The sequence below is a fragment of the Aethalodelphis obliquidens genome, unplaced genomic scaffold (assembly GCF_003676395.1).
Source record: "Aethalodelphis obliquidens isolate GAN/ISIS:26980383/991018 unplaced genomic scaffold, ASM367639v1 scaffold14, whole genome shotgun sequence".
In the NCBI taxonomy this organism is placed as follows: domain Eukaryota; kingdom Metazoa; phylum Chordata; class Mammalia; order Artiodactyla; family Delphinidae; genus Aethalodelphis; species Aethalodelphis obliquidens.
The window spans coordinates 1,193,402-1,207,584 of record NW_020837958.1 but is presented as its reverse complement, the minus strand read 5'-3'; the positions used below and the strand labels follow the sequence as shown (position 1 = coordinate 1,207,584).

The 14,183-nt window shown below is 42.1% G+C and overlaps 1 pseudogene; it reads left to right on the top strand.

Moving 5' to 3' along the window:
* Positions 1-8,077: 8,077 nt before the first annotated feature.
* LOC113625132 (mitochondrial calcium uniporter regulator 1 pseudogene) lies at positions 8,078-8,636 on the top strand (annotated as a pseudogene).
* Positions 8,637-14,183: the final 5,547 nt, after the last annotated feature.

The window sequence follows — 14,183 nt, the reverse complement described above, 5'->3', positions numbered from 1 at the left end:
ACATCTTCTTTATCCATTCATCTGTCGATGGACACTTAGGTTGTTTCCATCTCCGGGCTATTGTAAATAGAGCTGCAATGAATATTTTGGTACATGACTCTTTTTGAATTATGGTTTTCTCAGGGTATATGCCCAGTAGTGGGTTTGCTGGGTCATATGGTAGTTCTATTTGTAGTTTTTTAAGGAACCTCCATACTGTTCTCCACAGTGGCTGTATCAATTTACATTCCCACCAACAATGCAAGAGGGTTCCCTTTTCTCCACACCCTCTCCAGCATTTATTGTTTCTAGATTTTTTGATGATGGCCATTCTGACTGGTGTAAGATGATATCTCATTGTAGTTTTGATTTGCATTAATGATTAATGAAGTTGAGCATTCTTTTATGTGTTTGTTGGTAGTCTGTATAACTTCTTTGGAGAAATGTCTATTTAGGTCTTCTTCCCATTTTTGGATTGGGTTGTTTGTTTTTTTCTTATTGAGCTGCATGAGCTGCTTATAAATTTTGGAGATTAATCCTTTGTCAGTTGCTTCATTTGCAAATATTTTCTCCCATTCTGAGGGTTGTCTTTTGGTCTTCTTTATGGTTTCCTTTGCTGTGCAAAAGCTTTGAAGTTTCATTAGGTCCCATTTGTTTATTTTTGTTTTTATTTCCATGTCTCTGGGAGGTGGGTCAGAAAGGATCTTGCTGTGATCTATGTCATAGAGTGTTCTGCCTATGTTTTCCTCTAAGAGTTTGATAGTTTCTGGCCTTACATTTAGGTCTTTAATCCATTTTGAGCTTATTTTTGTGTACGGTGTTAGGGAGTGATCTAATCTCATACTTTTAAATGTACCTGTCCAGTTTTCCCAGCACCACTTACTGAAGAGGCTGTCCTTTCTCCACTGTACATTCCTGCCTCCTTTATCAAAGATAAGGTGACCATATGTGCGTGGGTTTATCTCTGGGCTTTCTATCCTGTTCCATTGATCTAACTTTCTGTTTTTGTGCCAGTACCATACTATCTTGATTACTGTAGCTTTGTAGTATAGTCTGAAGTCAGGGAGCCTGATTCCTCCAGCTCCATTTTTCGTTCTCAAGATTGCTTTGGTTATTCCGGGTCTTTTGTGTTTCCATACAAATTGTGAAATTTTTTGTTCTAGTTCTGTGAAAAATGCCAGTGGTAGTTTGATAGGGATTGCATTGAATCTGTAGATTGCTTTGGATAGTAGAGTCATTTTCACAATGTTGATTCTTCCAATCCAAGAACATGGTATATCTCTCCATCTATTTGTATCATCTTTAATTTCTTTCATCAGTGTCTTATAATTTTCTGCATACAGGTCTTTTGTCTCCTTAGGTAGGTTTATTCCTAGATATTTTATTCTTTTTGTTGCAGTGGTAAATGGGAGTGTTTTCTTGATTTCACTTTCATATTTTTCATCATTAGTGTATAGGAATGCCAGAGATTTCTGTGCATTAATTTTATATCCTGCTACTTTACCAAATTCATTTATTAGCTCTAGTAGTTTTCTGGTAGCATCTTTAGGATTCTCTATGTATAGTATGTCATCTGCAAACAGTGACAGCTTTACTTCTTCTTTTCTGATTTGGATTCCTTTTATTTCCTTTTCTTCTCTGATTGCTGTGGCTAAAACTTCCAAAACTATGTTGAATAAGAGTGGTGAGAGTGGGCAACCTTGTCTTGTTCCTGATCTTAGTGGAAATGCTTTCAGTTTTTCACCATTGAGGATGATGTTGGTTGTGGGTTTGTCATATATGGCCTTTATTATGTTGAGGAAAGTTCCCTCTATGCCTACTTTCTGGAGGGTTTTTATCATAAATGGGTGTCGAATTTTGTCGAAAGCTTTCTCTGCATCTATTGAGATGATCATATGGTTTTTCTCCTTCAATTTGTTAATATGGTTTATCACATTAATGGTTTTGCGTATATTGAAGAATCCTTGCATTCCTGGAATAAACCCCACTTGATCATGGTGTATGATCCTTTTAATGTGCTCTTGGATTCTGTTTGCTAGTATTTTGTTGAGGATTTTTGCATCTATGTTCATCAGTGATATTGGCCTGTAGTTTTCTTTCTTTGTGACATCCTTGTCTGGTTTTGGTATCAAGGTGATGGTGGCCTCGTAGAATGAGTTTGGGAGTGTTCCTTCCTCTGCTATATTTTGGAAGAGTTTAAGAAGGATGGGTGTTAGTTCTTCTCTAAATGTTTGATAGAATTCACCTGTGAAGCCATCTGGTCCTGGACTTTTGTTTGTGGGAAGATTTTTAATCACCGTTTCAATTTCATTACTTGTGATTGGTCTGTCCATATTTTCTATTTCTTCCTGATTCAGTCTTGCAGGTTGTGCATTTCTAAGAATTTGTCCATTTCTTCCAGGTTGTCCATTTTATTGGCATAGAGTTGCCTGTAGTAATCGCTCATGATCTTTTGTATTTCTGCAGTGTCAGTTGTTACTTCCCCTTTTTCATTTCTAATCCTATTGATTTGAGTCTTCTCCCTTTTTTTCTTGATGAGTCTGGCTAATGGTTTATCAATTTTGTTTATCTTCTCAAAGAACCAGCTTTTAGTTTTATTGATCTTTGCTATCATTTCCTTTGTTTCTTTTTCATTTATTTCTGATCTGAAATAATTTGGGGTGTTAAAGTCCCCTACTATGAATGTGTTACTGTCAATTTCCCCTTTTATGGCTGTTAGTATTTGCCTTATGTATTGAGGTGCTCCTATGTTGGGTGCATAAATATTTACAACTGTTATATCTTCTTCTTGGAAAGATACCTTGATCATTATGTAGTGTCCTTCTTTGTCTCTTCTAATAGTCTCTATTTTAAAGTCTATTTTGTCTGATATGAGAACTGCTACTCCATCTTTCTTTTGGTTTCCATTTGCATGAAATATCTTTTTCCATCCCCTTACTTTCAGTCTGTATGTGTCCCTAGGTCTGAAGTGGGTCTCGTGTAGACAGCAAATATATGGATCTTGTTTTTGTATCCATTCAGCCAATCTGTTTCTTTTGGTGGGAGCATTTAGTCCATTTACATTTAAGGTAATTATTGATACGTATGTTCCTATTCCCATTTTCTTAATTGTTTTGGGTTCATTATTGTAGGTCTTTTCCTTCTCTTGTGTTTCTTGCCTAGAGAAGTTCCTTTAGCAGTTGTTGTAGAGCTGGTTTGGTGGTGCTGAACTCTCAGCTTTTGCTTGTCTGTAAAGGTTTTAATTTCTTCTTCAAATCTGAATGAGATCCTTGCTGGGTAGAGTAATCTTGGTTGCAGGTTTTTCTCCTTCATCACTTTAAATATGACCTGCCAGTCCCTTCTGGCTTGCAGAGTTTCCGCTGAAAGATCAGATGTTAACCTTATGGGGATTCCCTTGTGTGTTATTTGTTGTTTTTCCCTTGCTGCTTTTCATATGTTTTCTTTGTATTTAATTTTTGACAGTTTGATTAATATGTGTCTTGGCATATTTCTCCTTGGATTTATCCTGTATGGGACTCTCTGTGCTTCCTGGACTTGATTAACTATTTCCTTTCCCATATTAGGGAATTTTTCAACCATAATCTCTTCAAATATTTTCTCAGTCCCTTTCTTTTCCTCTTCTTCTTCTGGAAACCCTATAATTCGAATGTTGGTGCGTTTAATGTTGTCCCAGGGGTCTCCGAGACTGTCCTCAGTTCTTTTCATTCTTTTTTCTTTATTCTGCTCTGCAGTAGTTATTTCCACTGTTTTGTCTTCCAGGTCATTTATCCGTTCTTCTGCCTCAGTTATTCTGCTATTGATCCCATCTAGAGTATTTTTAATTTTCTTTATTGTGTTGTTCATCGTGTTTGTTTCATCTTTAGTTCTTCTAGGTCCTTGTTAAATGTTTCTTGCATTTTGTCCATTCTATTTCTAAGATTTTGGATCATCTTTACTATCATTATTCTGAATTCTTTTTCAGGTAGACTGCCTATTTCCTCTTCATTTGTTAGGTCTGGTGCGTTTTTATCTTGCTCCTTCATCTGCTGTGTGTTTTTCTGTCTTCTCATTTTGCTTATCTTACTGTGTTTGAGGTCTCCTTTTTGCAGGCTGCAGGTTCGTAGTTTCCGTTGTTTTTGGTGTCTGTCCCCGGTGGCTAAGGTTGGTTCAGTGTGTTGTGTAGGCTTCCTGGTGGAGGGGACGAGTGCCTGTGTTCTGGTGGATGAGGCTGGATCTTGTCTTTCTGGTGGGCAGGTCCACATCTGGTGGTGTGTTTTGGGGTGTCTGTGGACTTATGATTTTAGGCAGCCTCTCTGCTAATGGGTGGGGTTGTGTTCCTGTTTTGCTAGTCGTTTGGCATAGTATGTCCAGCACTGTAGCTTGCTGGTCGTTGAGTGAAGCTGGGTGCTGGTGTTGAGATGGAGATCTCTGGGAGATTTCACCATTTGATATTATGTGGAGCTGGGAGGTCTCTTGTGGACCAGTGTCCTGAAGTTGGCTCTCCCACCTCAGAGGCACAGCGCTGACTCCTGACTGCAGCACCAAGAGCCTTTCATCCACACGGCTCCTCAATTTAGAATGATTCGTTGTCTATTCATGTATTCCACAGATGCAGGGTACATGAAGTTGACTGTGGAGCTTTAATCCGCTGCTTCTGAGGCTGCTGGGAGAGATTTCCCTTTCTCTTCTTTGTTCTCACAGCTCCCGGGGCTCAGCTTTGGATCTGGCCCCGCCTCTGCGTGTAGGTCGCCGGAGGGCGTCTGTGCTTCGCTAAGACAGGACGAGGTTAAAGGAGTCGCTGATTGGGGGCTCTGGCTCACTCAGGCCGGGGGCAGGGAGGGGCACCGAGTGTGGGGCGAGCCTGCGGCGGCAGAGGCCGGCGTGACGTTGCACCAGCCTGAGGCGCGCCATGCGTTCTCCCGGGGAAGTTGTCCCTGGATCACGGGACCCTGGCAGTGCCGGGCTGCACAGGCTCCCCGGAAGCGGGGTGTGGATAGTAACCTGTGCTCACACACAGGCTTCTTGGTGGCGGCAGCAGCAGCCCTAGCGTCTCATGCCCGTCCCTGGGGTCCGCGCTTTTAGTTGCGGCTCGCGCCCGTCTCTGGAGCTCCTTTAAGCGGCGCTCTTAAATCCCCTCTCCTCGCGCACCAGGAAACAAAGAGGGAAGAAAAAGTCTCTTGCCTCTTCCGCAGGTCCAGACTTTTTCCTGGACTTCCCCACCGGCTAGCCGTGGCGCACTAACCCCCTGCAGGCTGTGTTCACGCCGCCAACCCCAGTCCTCTCCCTGGGATCCGACCGAAGCCCGAGCCTCAGCTCCCAGCCCCGCCCGCCTCGGCGGGGAGCAGACAAGCCTCTCGGTCTGGTGAGTGCCGGTCGGCCCTGATCCTCTGTGCGGAAATCTCTCCGCCTTGCCCTCCGCACCCCTGTGGCTGCGCTCTCCTCCGTGGCTTCGAAGCTTCCCCCCTCCGCCACCTGCAGTCTCCGTCCGCGAAGGGGCTTCCTAGTGTGTGGAAACATTTCCTCCTTCACAGCTCCCTCCCGCTGGTGCAGGTCCCGTCCCTATTCTTTTGTCTCTGTTTATTCTTTTTTCTTTTGCCCTACCCAGGTACGTGGGGGGTTTCTTGCCTTTTGGGAGGTCTGAGGTTTTCTGCCAGCGTTCAGTAGGTGTTCTGTAGGAGTTGTTCCACGTGTAGATATATTTCTGGTGTGTCTGTGGAGAGGAAGGTGATCTCCGCGTCTTACTCTTCCGCCATCTTCCCGGAAGCCCCTGAAGCAATATTCTTAAAGGCCACTCCAGACCCTGCTTCACAGACATGCATCTAGTGTAGTCACATGGGGACCCATGCTCAGAAGGGCCCCATCCTTGGGGTTTAATGCTCTGCAGTTGTCATCTTCAAATTATTAATAATTTTATCTTCAAATATGTATTTTGTAGATAAAATCTGGTGGGACAATGGAGCGTGCGTGGGAAGCTTGGAACCTCACCTCATGCGTGGTCACACCTCCCTCTGCCTTGCATTCTCCCTTCAACCCACCAAGTTCACAACTTCGATGACTTGCATGTTGCCTACAGATTAATGTGCAGCCTCTCCAGCCTGACATTCAAAGCAAACTAGCCCCAACCAACCTTTGCAGTTTTATTTCTCTTCCTTTTTTTAGTTTAATTTTTATTTTATATTGGAGTAGAGCTGATTTACAATATTGTGTTAGTTTCCAGTGTACAGCAGTGATTCAGTTATACATATACATATATTCATTTTTTTCAGGTTCTTTTCCCGTATAGGTTATTACAGAATATTGAGGAGAGTACCCTGTGCTATACAGTAGGTCCTTGTTGATTATCTGCTTTATATACAGTAGTGTGATTATGTTCATTCTCTTTATTACTACCAAGTATCCTACTTTATCCACGCACACCCAGAAAGGCACACCTTAGATCCTCAATAAAGGAGCTCTTTTCTCCACCTACCATATCAGGCATATTTTCCCCTTTGCCTTACTTCATGCTTCTCCGCCCTGCCCCACACCCCTGCCCCAGGTTGGAATGCCCCAGTTTTCTTTTCCTGTTTCCACGTGAAGATTCAAATTAGAGCCTTCTCTACCATGAAGTTTTTCTGAGGTTCTGAGAAACATGTGTGCCTCCTTCTCTTTATATCACTTTTCCAAATTTCCTCCTTTTGTTTCCTTTCCCAGAACCAAATACTTCCACGTTTCCCACCTGTAGGTCCTTCGTGTTTCACTGCCCTGACCTCTGCTCCCAAGGAAGAAACCCTCCCGTATGGACAAGCTCATATTAGGGCTGAATGTGTGACTCTGCCTAGACTGTAAGCTCCTTGAAGACAGAGACTAAGTCTTACTATCTTAGGTTTTCCCCTGGAACCTAGAACAGTCCTGTAAACAGTAACTGCCTACCAAATTATGCAAATCCTACCTGATTTTCTATTTAAGAAATTGGACTAGGAACAGGGATGTCACTTGAGGAGCTCACTTAGGGCACATTTATTTGTCTTTAACTCACCAAACTAACATTCCGATCACCAGACGTGGTAATGTTAAAAAGCACTGTATGCTTCTCATTAATAAAAATGGAAAATTATCTATTTGTAGATTTGCAAACCCTGAGGGCTTCTTTGTTAGTGAAAAATAAACAGTTTAAACTGGTGCTTTGAAATATATCTCCCCCTTGCCTTTAAAGAGGAAACCAACAGCCATCGGCTGTATCACAGCACATTTGCATATGTAAACTCAGAGAAGATGGACCATCCTTATTCCTGAGGATAACACCTCATCTCAGCCTCCATCTCATCTGTCCCCTGTTGTATCTAGTTTGATTACCTTATTCATCTTAAGCCTCCAATATCGCCATCTCTGTGACCTTCGTCCTCTCAGCACACAAACATCCAAAAAATACTTCTCAACTCTGATCATCCTTAGAGCTACCCTTCTAACGCAGCTTTAGTTTCCACAATATATCTCAAAAGAGATGTTCATGTCCACTGAGTGAATGAACAAAGAGATGATAAAAAGTCAAATGATATTGCACAAGGTAACAGAACTAGTAAGCAGTAGAGCTGGACAGAAGCCTACACCTGAAGTCAAGACCCACATCATAAAGCTGTCCCCAGGGCTTCCCTGGTGGTGCAGTGGTTGAGAGTCCGCCTGCCGATGCAGGGGACACGGGTTCGTGCCCCGGTCCGGTAAGATCCCACATGCCACGGAGCAACGAAGCCGTGTGCCATACCTACTGAGCCTGTGCTCTAGAGCCCACGAGCCACAACTACTAGAGCCCGCGAGCCACAACTACTGAAGCCCGCACCCTCTAGGGCCCACATGCCACAACTACTGAGCCCGTGAGCTGCAACTGCTGAAGCCCACGTGCCTAGAGCCTGTGCTCTGCGACAGTAGAAGCCACCTCAATGAGAAGCCCACGCACCCCAGCGAGGAGTGGCCCCTGCTTGCCGCAACTATAAAGAAAAGCCCATGCACAGCAACAAAGACCTAATACAGCCAAAAAATAAAATAAACAAATAAATAAATAAAATAAAAAATTGTAAAATAAAAGCTGTCACCATATTTTAACTAAAGTTCAAATACATCAGTCCCAAATGAGCCATAAACCCATGCCTTAGTGTGTTTACTTGAAGGAAATGGGTTTACTACTCGACAAGCAGAAATCATTGCATCTGCATTGGTCAAGATCATGGAGGCCAACATGGATCTCATCTACAAAGATATGTCACCAAGATGCAGCAGGACATCATTCTTCAGCCGATAATGTCTCAGGTTGCTAATGTGAAAAAGGATATGATTATTATGAAGAGGAGCAAATTTCCATCCTTCAAAGCAGAAAATGAGAAAATGAAACTTGAACTGTATCAATTAAAACAAGTTATGGATGAAGTAATAAAAATCAGAGAAGATACAAAATTAGATTTCAGTGTAGAAAAGAGCTGAATCAAAGAACTGTATTCATTGAACAAAAGAAAGCTGCTGGTAATGAGAACAGAAATAGTGATATTACATCTCAGCAAGATCAGACCCCCACTTAGATAGACACTGAGGTTGCTGGCCTCAAAACCATGCTAAAGTTGTACAAGCTTAATAATATTAAACAGTGAGCAGGGTCTATATTTATGTGGCTAATGGTAAGTCTGGGACTTTATGACCTGTGTTTATAATAAGGTGCCTATTTAAAAAAAAAAAGATCAAGAAAAAAAAAAGGATCAAAATTTGCCTGTTGATGAGTTTGGAATTAGATAACAGAGTGAAGCCACCAAGCTTATGACCAGAAAGCATGTGGAATTATATCTTTGCCACTGTATCCTTTTAAGTAATATTATGAACTGAATTGTGTCCCACCAAAGTCCATGTGTTGCTTTGCTGTTTGTCTGAAACTAATGCAACATTGTAAGTCAACTATACTTCAATTGAAAGAAAAAATAATCTATGTGTTGAAACCCTAATTCCCAATGTGTCTGTGTCTGGAGATAGGGCCTTCAAAGAGGTAATTTAGATTAAATGAGGCCATAAGGGTGGGACCCTAATCCAAAAGGGCTGTTGTTCTTATAAGAAGAGGCGGAGACACCAGGGAGACACATGCACAGAGGAAAGGACATGTGAGGACAACTGAGAGAAGGTGGCCATCAGCGAGACAAGGAACGAGAACTTAGGAGACGCCAAACCTGTCGACACCTGGATCTTGGACTTCCAGCCTCTAGAACTATAAGAAAATAAATTTCTGCTGTTTCAGTCATCCAGTCTGTGGTGTTTTGGTATAGCACCTCTGGCAAAACTAATACAAGTAATAATGATGCCTGAGAATTTCCCTTGAATTATGGTTAAGCCATTGACAGGCAGTGAACATCATGGCCTTGGAAGGTTCCTGAACTCTTTTCCCTTGGTTCTTTCTGCTTCCTTAACCTGGGTTCGCTGTTTTCTATCTAGGGGAAGCAGCTAACTGGATGGATTTCCTGTGCCATGGAAATCATTCTGTCTTGAGCATTACTTTGTCAATATGTTGCTGCAAAGGAAGATTATTAGCTCACACTGAAGCTCTTCTCCTAATCTCCCAGCATTTTCAATTCCATCAGCTTTCATCCTTATCCCTAAAAAAGATTTCTAAAATCATCCAAAAACAACTAAAAGCCTGCCATGGTTTCACAGTCTCCATGGAAATTCTGCAGAGGGAAGCTATACTGACTTCCTTGCATATCTCTTGGACTATTTTGTTAATGCCTTTTATGTATGGTTCTTGGAGGTTTACAAAGCTCTTTCGCACTTATTATCTTGGTTAATCCTCACAGCAAACCCACGTGGGAGGTATTATTACCCACACTGAGCATATTATGAAACTGAAGTTCGGAGAAGATAAATAGCTTAACTAATGTTTACATAATTTGTAAGTGGTACAATTGGCCTGTGAACTTGGGTCTGTCTGATACCAAGGCTACAGTTCTTGCCACTATACCCCTAAACAACATAGGTTGCACCACTGGATCACCCTTCCTGCCCTGGTGCCCTCACTCATCCCTTGAAAATTCACCTCATGGGACATATTTCTGAGATGTATTTTACACTGTTGAAGTAAAGCCTAAGAGAAAGTGTCCCAGGCAAGGGATACTAAACAGACATTGGCCTGGTTCTAGTGCTATCACTAAAATTGAGTGATCTTGGCCCATTCATGTAATTGATCATTTTTCCATAGGTAAAACGGAAATAATAATCCCATTGCCCACTCTCTTCCTCCCTAAGTCCCCTCCGCCATTACTACACTAGCTGTAAGCTAGTGTAATGCATTAAGCTTTCTAGAACTGGGAACATTTTCAAATTCTGCAAACAAATGGCTTACGACCCATTCCAAATGTGATCATCAGTGACTCGAAGACCTTTCCAGTGAATTTTTTCTTACATGCTTACCTCCTTATAACTTTCCCCAACAGATGCTCTAAGTTTCCATATCTGGTGGTACTCATGGCCAGGGGCACGCTGATGCTTCCTACTGCAAGCACCTGTGACTCAGACTAAAGGCTTTCTTTGGTCAGAAGCATGTCCAGCTTGCATAGAGGGAGGCAGAGGTGGGGTGGGGGGGGCTAGCTGGCATCCCATGTGGTCTACAATTAACCTCAGAGGTCACGATGAGTGTTGAGCTCCAACTTCCCCAGCAGCAACCTGTTCATTAACGAACGCTGAATTGGTCCTTTGCTGTCTCATGCCCTTGCCCCCCGCCACCTGTACATCCAGCAACACCCTCCTAAATAGACTATTGCACACCAATTCTAGGCTCAGGGTCCACTTCTAGGAAAACCCAAACTAAAAGACACTCCAGGATGAAAGGTAGTGTCCCCAGGCAATTTGCATAAGGGAATTAACTGAGTGACAGGTTCCCCATTACAACCACTGTTCCTCACAGAGTGTGTTGTACGTCACCCTTCTTGTTTCCCCATGTTTCCTTCTTTACTGGAAGCTCTGGAAATTTCACCTTGTCCAACTCACAAGTTCTCTTGTATATCCCATAACTTTCTCCCCTCCTTCTTTCCCTCTCTTTCAAAATGTTCAGATTATTTTAGGAAAACGTCTCTCTCTCTAAGCTCCCCCACCTTATTTTTGAGCCTCCAATATTTCCTAACTCATATCTGAAAATGTAAGGGCACCAGACAGGGAAAGTCACATTTTCCCAGTGTCATTGGACATAATGAAAATCATCACCCTCAACCTCCAGAGCACTAAAAAGCATCCCTACAATCTCCTCTCAGCATCTCTATAAATGTCTTCTTTGTCTTCCTCAAGCTCTTATAAACCCAATTTTCTTCAAGTACCAACTTTCGGGTAAAGGTAAATATAATTCTCTTATAATTTTCCAATGTTTTTCCTTTTTTGTTTGCAAGTAAGGCATCAAGTTTTTTGAACTATTTTTCACTACAAATACACAGCATTACGGTAACATTAAAGAGCTACTCATTTTCTATGCAGGGGCACTAGACAAAGGAGCTTATATAACACGATTTTCAGCACAGTTTTGCATCTCAGAGGATGGCAGCACCCTTCCCTCTTTTCTGCCCCCTTAGTGATATTGATACACATTACTCAACTTTACTAACAAATTGGACAGGAACAAGAAGTTTGTTTTCTAAATATATGAGCTATGCACAGGATGCCTCAGACTTAAAATACAGCATTTCACTGTGCTCTAATGTAAAAAGTACTGGGCAGTGAGCAGATAGTTTTTTGGTCTATTTGTTTTTCATGGTGACATGCAGTGTACATTCTGTACCACTATAGAGTTTACTCGTTCATTTATTCATTTTTTCACAATACTTTAAGTTTACAAAAGAAAGAATATGTCTGTTCTGCTTACTCAATTAATTGGTGACACAATTCCAACTCAAATCGGCTGAAGCAAAAAAAGAAAAGTTACAGCTTCCCAGTCTGACGCTAAGATGCTGATATGCTAAGACTGAGTGGCTCAAAATAAAGAAGACATTGCCTCTCCATTATTTCTCTCTACTTTCTTCCATGTAGGCTCTGTTCTCAGGCTCCCCAAGTGATGCTAAAGATACTACTTCTCAGCAGCAAAGGGCTTTTAATATCCTCCGAGCCAGAATCCTAAACAAAACAGGGGCCTCTTTCCCAATAAGTCCAGGGAAGGTCCTGGGGAGCAATCTGATTGGCTTTGCTAGGGTCACATATCTACCCCTGATCCAATCACCTTGATCCAGAAGAACAAAGAACGTTTACTGGTCAGGCCTGAGCCTTGGAGCTGAGCGTAAAGTCAGCCCCACCTAAGCACATGGACTGAAACATGGAAGCCGTGCAGTTCCTTGTGGAGAAACTAGACTGAAAAAAAATGATGCTGAGAAATGTACTTCCATTCTGTTTCATATCCCCAGTTAGCCCCGTCATATAATGCAACATAGCATATCAAAGTCCAAAGGCAATAAAATCCAAAATCAAATTGTCTCACCAACTCTGAGTTAAAGTTTACAGGAAGAAAAGTCCTGTCTGATTTCTTGATGTGGTCATTCTCAGCTATAGGAGTTGTATCATTTACACCCGTGATCTGAGATATCTCTCACTGGAATTGGGATAGTTTTCCCAGGCAGAAATGTTATTCCTAGAATGCAGTATTTGTTGAGATTTGGTGATACCTAAAATAGGGAGGCAAGATGGATTGCTCTCACCAGGATGCCAGCATGTCTATGCAAGTATCAGAATCCATGGCCTGTCAACCTAAATACAGTCACGAGATGTCTTTTCACAGGAAGTTGATTTAAACACTATGCATTTACCGTAACTGGGGAGGAGGAACCTCCTACGTTAACAGTATTTTACCGAATAGATTGAGACATTGCTGCCTCTGGGCAAAATTATACATTTGTAACCAGCACAACGCAAGCACCAGCACTGATCTGAGAATTCCTTCTTCCTCCTCCAGGGGATCCCAGTAGGTTTCCATTTCCCCTTTGACCTCTGGGTTGCACTTACATGCTACCCTGATGGAGAGTTTTATCTAATAACACAACCTCCACAATATTTTGAGGGTAAGTAGTCACCTTTTTAGTTTCATATTTTAGTGGCTGCCACGTCTGCCCTTATTAAGGACCTGCTCACACCTGAGACACTTGCCCCTAGAGAGAGTTGTCACTCCTTCTCACCTTTATTTCAGCTAGAAGATCTCCCTTCTCAGAGTCTCACACTGAAGCTGCTTTTTGATGTTTCTTAATGCCGTGCCCCGCCCCACCCCCAGGGCCTAGGGAAGGTCAGTATCTCTGCCATATGTTGCTTTTAACATTCTGTTCCTGGCTCTCCTCTGCTTTAACATCCTGTAAAGTTCTCAGGCATGTTCCCTCAGGGCACTGGAAAGATCTAGTTTACCTTCCATATTATCGTGAAACTCAGAAGCTCTTTCATATTTTTGTTTTTGAACATAGAGTCATATAAATTCAAGATTGCCCTCTTTTTACCAGTACCCAGATTTTTCAATATTCACATCTCCTCCACAGAGCCCCTGTGTTTTTAGAAACTTAGTCCTGCCCCTAACTCTGGAAATGATCTAGTCTGGTTTAAGGCAAGCTGCGTAGTACAATTCCCCAGCAAAAACCACTGGTGGGTACGTGACCTAAGCTAGTACAGTTAGGATGATCTCAGGACTTTTGCTTGCAAAGATAGAGAAAAGTACTCTCTCTCCCTCTGCTGGTCACAAACAGGGAGCCTGTAGCCAGCAGCCATCATACAAGATTACGTGCTAGAACTCGTATAGAAAAAGGATGGCCATCTTTATCGAAGTACCACCTTGGAGGACTCTGTACTTATTCCAAAGAATCATTGGCCAAACTGAGGATTTCCTCCTTGAGAACAGAGTCCCCAATCTATGGCACATTATTTTATAAAAATATATAGCCTCACAGGTGGGAAAAACCTGTCTTTTGAGGGTAGGTTTTACATTTTTCTTTAAATTAATTTTTATTGGAGTATGGTTGCTTTACAATGTTGTGTTAGCCTCCACTGCACAACAAAATAAATCAGCCACACACATACAGGTATCCCCTCCCTTTTGGACTTCCCTCCCATTTAGGTTACCACAGTGCATTAGGTAGAGTTCCCTGTGTTTATATTTTAAAAGCTATAACTTACTGAGAAACAAGAGTCAACAGGTATATATCAGTGTGATAATAGTATTTTTTTAAACAGGCGAACTTTAAAATTTTGAGTGGTTTCCTTGTTGCTAA